The sequence below is a fragment of the Centruroides sculpturatus genome, unplaced genomic scaffold, assembly GCF_000671375.1.
Source record: "Centruroides sculpturatus isolate CEXI.00-Female unplaced genomic scaffold, Cexi_2.0 scaffold197, whole genome shotgun sequence".
Taxonomy (NCBI): domain Eukaryota; kingdom Metazoa; phylum Arthropoda; class Arachnida; order Scorpiones; family Buthidae; genus Centruroides; species Centruroides sculpturatus.
Genome location: NW_019384591.1, coordinates 481840 through 491477, shown reverse-complemented (window position 1 = coordinate 491477; position 9638 = coordinate 481840). Strand labels below are relative to the sequence as shown.

Sequence of the window (9638 nt, the reverse complement as noted above, 5' to 3'; positions counted from 1 at the left end):
TTTTTTTTTCAATTTTTGGAATGTTTTTTAGGTCCCCAAATTTTTTCGAAATTTTTTGTCCGCGCGAAAAAATTTTATCGCGATTTTAATGAGCCTTTGATAAGGCTCGATTAAGGCTTAATTGTTTTTTAATGGGAGTTTTTATCAAATTTATTTCATGGTTCCTAAGTTGTAGTGCACGGATTTTCCTTCGGTAAAGTTATTTAAAGCTAGTTTCTGATGTCAAAAAAGACCTCCGATAGTTTTTTAACTTTTTTAATTAATCGATTTTATTATATATAAATTTAATTAATTAGGGGGGGTCGGAAATCGCAATTAAAATCTTAATTTTTTAAAAATATTTTAAAATATAGGCCTAGTTCGTATTCACTCTAGTTTAAACTGTTGTCCTCCCGAGACGTCTATGAGAATGCCCCGGGAAATGCGACTCCAGCTGTTCTCAAGGTCATCCAGCTGTGTAAACAATGACTCATCGGTGTTAAAGTTCGCAGAAAGGCGAGACAAAGGAACTGAAACTTCGAAGCTTTTTCTTCAAAATAAACGCATTTCTTTCATTTATTTTCAGTTTTAAGTATTTTTTATGCTTAATTACATCATAATTACAACAGGTAATCGTTAAGGGGTTAATTTTCGTTCATTATATATCTATATTTAATTTTTTATTGCATAAGGTTTTCTCTTTGTTCCATTACTTTTATATCTTATGAAAACCTTGGAAGTTTCGGAAGACAATTCTTTACGATAATTGTAATTTCAGAAATTATAACGGGCTTCTTCTCTTAGTACTTGGTCGAAAAAATTCTTAAAATCGCCACAAAGTCAATTTACTTTTAGAAAATTAAGTGAAAATGTGACAAACTATGTTTGTAGCAAATAAGAAGTAGGGCTTCAGTTCATTCACAGTTTAATCTACCATTGGCCGCAATACAGATTAGAATAATGATAAGTTTGATAGTTCCGGAACCCTCCGGCGGAGGTGCTATATGTCTTAAGTTGCATGAATATCAACGAGTTGACTATCTATTGTAATCTGTGGACCGCCAGAGACTAGCTTTTGGAACGAATTTATCTAACTTAAAATATGTCTGGCTCACAGGATAGTCATGTGAAACCGCTTATTGTGATCGTCGTGTGTTTCAATTTTAAAACTTCATCTGTACATTTTTGAAATTGGAACAATATCTAATGAGGGAACTTCTGGTAGATTTCGATTTCCGGAGGAATTTGAATTTATAACTATAACCATATACTGTATATGACTTAATATTGTTATGCTATATGGTAACGCTCACCCTCAGACTCTCCGCAGCATATCAACATATGTGATTATAATTAGGCTGCAATTTGAAAAAATTGTAAACAAATTTCCACTGTCGTCCCTCTGTTTATCTGTCTGTCTTTATTAATCTCGAGAACGGAATTAGATAGATGACACGCTAGACAGATATGGAAAGCTTAGGGCAGGAAGCTCCGATTAACTGTATATGAAGTTCCGATGCAAACTGGAAGTCACGTTATTTTAATTCCAAAATTTTTCCCTGTAAGGAGTTAGATAGATGACGGCATAACTCCGTTGCTAACAGGAAAAGTATGATATGCAGGGACCTACTAACAGGAAAAGCGTTATTACAGGGACAAGACACTATTAATTTTAGCATATATTTTAAATTAAAAAATATGATTAAACATTGCAGCCCGACATGTGACGATATCACAAATAACTACTCGATCTTAATTACTGTAATTTATCTCTGGAAGCCAAGATCCACCAGTAATCTAAACAGTGTAACTAGAAATGTGCGAATGGATATCAGGAAGTATGCTTGAAACAGTTTTTGAATTTTTTTTTCTTCAAGAATTTCTGAATTATTAAACAAACATATGACAAGTCATCTGCCATCATTTATTTATTTCAAGAGAACCATTAACTAGCGGAAATGATTTGAAATGGTTTTAAAATGTTTTTCAAAGTTTTAAAAAGTCAGAACACAGTTGACATCACGTGATTCTCACTTGATTCATATCATGTGAAACTTGATATAAATTTGAGATTATTTGATATCGTGTAGTAACAGATATCAATGATAACATTGATTAATTTTTTAATTAATTTTAATAATTTTTATAAAAAGTAATTTCATCAATTGATATCAATTGATTTCATGTCTAGTCTAGAAACGAACGAAAAACCACTTCAGAAATAATATAAATTGATGATAATGAAATGATATTTTATTCCTACTAAAACTCTTTATTTTTCCCAGAAAAAGATTGAATAACATATAAAAACATTCATTTACCTGTGAAATGTGTAGCTGCAGCAATTAATTAATTAATTATTGCAGGAGAAAGCCACACAACTCGTCACCTTTTGAAGCGCAATATGCCAAAACCTCCGGTAACATGACGGACAAATTGCATCAGAGACACTAAGCACCTCAACACAGAATAGCCATTCTATAGTTATACTTTTTTACTATATATCTGATAACGATGCTGAATTGTTGCCAGATTATTTTCATTTTGCAATTAGAAGATAAAAATTCTTATTGGAATGAGGGACACTTGGTGCATAATACATAATTTAAAAGAAATGTTATTATACTATTATAATGTGATGACCGAGAAGAAAAATAACGACAGGTGCAATCTTATGACATCAAAGACTTGCCCTCCCTCCATCCTAAACAATCGTCAAATACAACGAGTTCCTCTCTTCCAAAAACTACTGATGTAATACTTGAATTCTCCCTAGACACTGAATGGTATTCGAATAAAACATTTTTACAAGAATTTTTTCTCATTGCTAGAAAATAATAACATGTATAATAACATACAATATTGATACATATAAAAAACAATTTATTTAGAACTTAGAACCAGAATTTCCTTTCTTTCCTTCACTTCCACCAGGACTTTCACTGGATAGAGGTCACTTGGTAAAATATGAACGCGAATGAATCGTTCAAGAAAAAAAGAAAAAAAAAAGTCAACAGGTTTCGCAGGAATTCCTCGGACAAAAAGTTACTAGTTCACCCGNATATATATGCACTACATATAAATTACCTCAACTATTTCTATGAAATTGCCATCAAAGATATTAAAACGTTCCTAGAAATTGATTTTTAGATTTTGATTAAATAATGCATATAAAAATCTGAAATATAACAGAAAACACTTTCGCATGTTTTTTGTAAGCTATAACTGAATTAATTTTCAAAAAACTGACTAAAAATTCTTCATATTTGATTATAGACAAGCTTAACATCTCTAGAAAAAATTAATTTATGTAAGATTTGTATCGATTATTGCTGCAAACGCCTTGCAACTGTTATATTTCTCACAAGATGACATTGATATACAATACTTATTATTATTAACATATTGATTGTGCTCGTCCTTGAATATTTTTCAACTAAACAGTCAAAACTAATTTTTGTAAGTTAGTCTTCTTGTGTACAGACACACATGTAAAGAAACAAGTATTGATCTGTTTACGAGTCAGAATTAATAAGAATTAATTTTATTTATAAAACTTTATTAATGCCAATTAATTGGTTCATTATGTAATTTGCACACAGTATATGGGTAGATCCAAGTGAGTCATCAAAATATATCAACCTCAACTTTCATATAAAAATGAGCAAACATTATACTCGATTATAAGTATATATATGTATGTTTGCTTATATTAACAATAATTATATTAGCGACTATCAAATGCTCAACTCGATTTTCTGCACTCGTTTTGTAATGCGAAAAGGAAAGATTTTCTAAAGAAAAATATCTGAAGGTCTCTAATTCAAACACGCCTGGAACCCATGAAGCTATAAAGTGCCACTGAAGAAATGCCCTCTTAGTAAATCACGGAGGAAAAAGTCCTAAAACGTAAAGTTCTATACAAACGTATCAACTACTAGCAGATGAGCCCGGAGTTGCTCGGGTGAAAAATAACAACAGTAAAGATTAAGATTATTACATTATTTCGTACTTCTAACCTTTCTATATTGTATTATATTTGATTTATATTTACAAAGGATATCTTATGTAAGAGAGTATCAAAGAATGCCCAATCTAACACATTTTAAAAATTCTTTGAATTGTGTAGAGGAATAAAGAATTCTTAAAATGTGTTAGATTGGGCACTCGTAGTGATAAACTCTTATGTAAGAATAACCTTTATAGTTATATAGCCGATCTTACTCGTTTTCATCCGGTGCAAGAATAGATCCACTGTGAGCACAAAAAACCGAAAAGAAGTAAAAAAACAGACTTCTCTGTAAGTCAGATACACAGTATTATGCCTGATAGAATACTCTAAATAAGTTGAGTATTTGTTTTTACTAAACGTTCGGCTTGACAATTTTTTTAAAAATCAATATTCTTGAGTAAAAAAAAAAATCCTATAATAAGAATGAATGATTTGGTTTTATTCGTATACAGCAACGCCAGAGGAGAAATGCTTTTCGGGAGGTCTTTTATGGGAAATTTTCCCCTATTTAGGTTTTACTAACGTTAAGAAAACCCGGAAACTCCACGTGGCCAGCCTGTTGATCAGGCTCAAATCCATGACCAAATACCAGCGTTTAGTTGTTTTAGCCACTCGACCACTGGTAGGCCCTAAGAATAAATGTGAAAAAGATATATTTCTGATTTTTTTCTGCCGGGTGAAGTTAGTGACAGAAAATAAATTCTATTTGAAGCCACGGAACCATCATCAAGGTCTCACCCTTCTCCGTGGGTTTTTTGTTTGTCCAGAAACCCCGTAATGACTAGGCAGAATCGACATCACGGGAAAAACTGGGATCGCACATTTCCAAACAAAACAAATTGCTAATGTATTGGAAAGTTTGTTTAAAACAATTATTGCAGATTCGAATGATGCATCATACGAGCAACACATTATACACTTGCTTCTGATAGTTTGCCCACAAACTTCTCCTCACAATCTCCTAAGGCGGGTTTCTTTTCGAAACAATGTTTATATGTTATATTTATATATTGTATGTAATACATATTACAAGCGATGATTCTGCACTTTTTGAATTCGGAAGAGATGAGAATAATTATTTTAATTAAATAAATTTTTTTTCGTCGAGCATTGCTATTTTTCGGCAGCCTCTTCAAATCCAATTCTAGTAAATTTTTTAACAGCAATAGAAGAGGTATAAATAATCGTTTCTCGGAGCGATAATAATAGAAGGAAGAGTTTCATTTGAGTATTTTAAAGCAAGTCCATACCTAAAGTAAAAGTAAAATCATAAGTAATCAGTCAGCAATATGCTAATTATGGACACATACTTCCCTTTTGGACTACTTGAAACCTGAAAATGAAAAGATTTGAAATTAACAATAACTCTTGCAATTATCAAAAATTGGATTTATACTTATCTTTTGATTAATTACGAAGGCATGACGTATCTCAAACTTTAAATTTTTAAAGCAAGACACACGTAATAAGAAATTGTGGCAGTGAATATGAAGACTGAAGATGAATATTTCACAATAAAAGAATTCTAACAAATGGAATTCATTGTTACTTTAATTTCTGAAGCATTATTTCAATTCAATTGTTTTCTAATTACGCGTAATAATACATGAAAACACTTTAATACGAGTAGTAGCTGAAACGTAAAGAATAAAGATAAAATGTCTTAAATAAAATTTAAAAGATATTCATTTCAATTCCAGTAAAATAAAAAATATTACAGCATAGAAATTTAATATATAAGAATGAATAAAATGAACAAATATATGTATAATTTAAGGTAAGCACTAGTCTTTCAATGCTTTCTACAACAAACTGATAAAACTTTAAATTCCAAATAAAAAAGCCAGCAACCAGTTGTTTAACTCTTCAAAGAGTTACACAACTGGTTGCTGGTGTTCAAAATGATAAACAAAATCATGCCCCACACAGCGGCACCCGTAGACTTTAAAAATAGGGCACAAACTACAAAATGGACATCGTAAAAACATCGCGTAATATTCGCGCCAATACAGTACATAAAAAAACAGTGAGTATATATGTATTTATATACTGCGTTAATTACCGCTGTATTTGATTAACGCGGTAGCATCGAGTGCCTCGATGCTACCGCATTTACACTGTAATAGCGTTGGCTATTACTGTATTGTACGCTGTAATAGCGTTGGCATCGAGTAGTTGGCATCGAAGTTGGTTAATAGTTGATGTACTGTACCGCTGTATTTGATTAACGCGGTAGCATCGAGTGCCTCGATGCTACCGCGTTAATCAAATACAGCGGTACAGTACATCAGTACTCGACCGAATAATCACGACCCTCTAGAACAAATAGTTTTCTTTTAATTTTGTCGTCAGTAAAAAGTTCTGTGATATAAATGAGTATCTAATTTAGAAATAAAAAGAAACTTTATGATTCCCTTGTGGATTAATAAAATAGCAACCCGACGACAAGGCACGTGCCCCAATGTACAAGTGGCCCTGCACACACCCCAACATTCATACACACGGGGAAAATCATTTGTTTTGTTCATTCCCGGACGTTTCAAGGTCCCCGACTCCAAAAATGTAAAAATCCAATAGTCATTTTTTGACCGATTGCCATACTTACTCAAGGTTACACCCAAGAAGTACAGTATTAGAAATATCCGCTTATTTTTAGCTTGCTTAAAAAACTCTCCAAATCTACAGAATTTTGATCTAATACTGACTACATTCTGTGAGGCCCCGGAAATAGCCCCCCCAAAAAGAAAGATATTAAAAATTTTAAGTTAAATCGTCAAGAAAACAAATTATATAAGTGTCGAAACGGCGACACCGGATTTTGACGTCGACGCTCATAAAGAGTAGAAGAAAAACAAAATTTTAGATATAAAAAGAAAATTTAAAATACAGTAGAGCATCGATTATCCGACTCAATTATGGACTCAGGTTGGTCGGACAACTGAAAAAATCGGATAACCGAAAAAATGAAAAAAATACATTATTACTATAGTATATTAGTATATCCCATGTAATTAGTATATTAGTATATCGCTATTAACCAACTTCGCGTTGAATTTTCATCGATGTTAAGCCTAACAAATTTTTTTTTTTAATAATAATCGTTGCTATTGTATCGTTAAAAATTATTTTCGAATTATTTTATTGCTCACAAAACAAACAACCATTCATAATTAGAAAATTAAGTCTCGTATAAATACTGGCATCCCTTCAATGGTCGAGCCGTGTTGCCAGCTAAAACACGCAAAAATTTAACAAAAATAATATTAAAGTATCCAAGACATAGCCAAATATTGTAGCGCCACATCACTAGCGGACATTTGAAATTTTCCGACTAGAACGGTCGGTGAACCGATGTGGCGGTTAATCGGGGGTCGGATAATCGATGCTCTACTGTATTAAAATTAAGACACAGTTTAGAAAGCAAAACGAAACTAAAAAAATATCAAAATGAGCGTAGGAGTCATAGTCAACAATTAAACGCGATCAGAGTCTAAAAGATGGTGTCGGATAAACCATCTCCAGCCGACCTTTCCCGCGAACTTTACGAAGCTTCATGTACTGTACACCTGGAGACGGGTGGAAGACCAATTATAAAGCGATGGTGTAAAGTCTGTCCAATTAGCAACAAGTCGATCTCGAGAAACTTATAAAAACACCGATTCCAAGGACAACGGGGCTTCCACTAGGACTTCCACTAAACTCCCCTGTCGAGTACACCTGTAGTGTTCATCGTCCTCTTTTCTTGGTGCTTCCGTTCGCCGCTATCTTGTGACTGTTCGACTCCAAACTTTAACATGCCATCGCCCCGGGGCTCCTCTCCAGCTTCACGGAAAGAAAAACATCAGTCATCCAATCATTAGGATCGAAAACATCTTGGAGTTTTGCTGCCTCTCAAAACCGCCACCCACATACGCTTAAACCCTAGACCATCCCGACGGTAGAGAATAAAAATCTCTCCCCCCCCCAATCGGCGTTCTTACAATTCATTCGTACCGGCGCGCTGGTACGAATGAATGTAGACTATACATGAAAACGATACGCCGCGACGTATCGTTCCTCTAAGTAAAATTCGTTAACTTCAACATTCTCTTCCTCATCTGATAGTTCGAAGTAGTCACCTATTTCTTCATTTGCGATTGGTCTTTCAGACATTTTTAACTATTAAACATCAGAAAAACAAAACATTCGAATGCCTAAGTGATTGGAAAAATAATAATAACTCAAAGTGCTTCTACAGTGCTTCAGTGCTTCTACAGTGCTTCAGTGCTTCTCGAAGTGCTTAAAACTGTAGAAGCACTTTCAGTTATTATTATTACGTAAAGCTTATGCGCACGATTTAGTTTAGATTACAGTAATACCTCGACTTACGCGAACCCGGAGTTACGCGATTTTCAAATCTCGTTGATTCGTCTTTTGTTTGAGCGCCACGCAACTCTTAGTTACTCACTCCCCCACACTATTGTTCAGCTTACATGTTCGGACGTGTTGCGTTGAATCGACACATAGCTACAATTTATTTTGTGTTATTTATTTCCGTGTTATATTTACGGAGACTTGAAAGACTCTATGTGGTGATTTCTTATAACCGTGAACGAATCAAAAGACGAGATAAGATTAACGAGAACATTTATTAGCTTACATATATCCGACTTGGATTTTACACAAATTGCGAAATTATACCCCGACTTACGCGGTTATCGCTCGGTCCCACCTATCGCGTAAGTTATTATTGTATTTGAAAATACTTTTTCAAACTTTACTATGGATGCTTCAATCTTCCAAATTTGCGTGCCGAACTTTCCTGCAATGCTTAAGGAGTTGTACATCGCCAGTGCCGGGAGTACTTTCATTATTTACTGAGTGTACTGTACGTGCATGATTGATATCTTGGTTTCTATTCAATATTTCTGAATGAAATTTTCAGTTAAATTCCAACATTCTTGTAGAGAATCCAGCCTGCATTCATGGATTCCCTCTCGCCGGTTCGTCGTACCGAATTGAAACAGTTAAATATTTTCGAACTTCACCATTTCTCTTCACTAACTCTATCGTCTTCCCACCTCTACTCTGACTCTCCTCCTTCCGCTCTCGTCCCTCTCTCCCGTTTTTCCCACTTTTGCTCTCCCTTTTTTGACTCTTTGTTTACCCTTGTTTAGCTACCTAAAGAGATTGGATATGGGCCGACAATACCGCAGTCGGGAGGGGAAAGAGTAGGTCCAATATCACTATAATTCTATTATCGATTTTGCGGTTTTGGCTCTACCAACAGCGCCAGATGAGCAGTACAGTAGAGCCTCGATTATCCGACCCCTGATTAACCGACCGTCTTAGTCGGCAAATTTCAAATGTCCGCTAGTGATGTGGCGCTACAACATTTGGCTGTCTTGGCTACTTTAATATTATTTTTACGTGTTTTAGCTGGCAACACTCATTCGACCATGAAAGGGAGCCAGTATTTAAACGAGGCTTAATTTTCTAATTTTTAACGTTACAATAGCGACGATTATTATTTAAAAAAATTTTTGTTAGGCTTAACATCGATGAAAATTCAACGCGAAGTAGGTTAATAGCGATATACTAATATACTAATTACATGGGATATAATAATATACTACACTAATAATGGATTTTTTCATACTTTTCGGTT

General features: G+C 34.0%; 1 protein-coding gene across 1 annotated transcript in view; it reads left to right on the top strand.

The window, feature by feature from the left end:
- The window catches only part of LOC111624744 (atrial natriuretic peptide-converting enzyme-like), a 20785-nt gene extending 17987 nt beyond the window's left edge, over nucleotides 1-2798 (top strand). Inside the window, exon 18 of the transcript XR_002756631.1 lies at nucleotides 2346-2798. The gene's annotated coding sequence lies outside the window, so the exon portion shown is untranslated. The remainder of the gene's footprint in view (nucleotides 1-2345) is intronic.
- Nucleotides 2799-9638: the final 6840 nt, after the last annotated feature.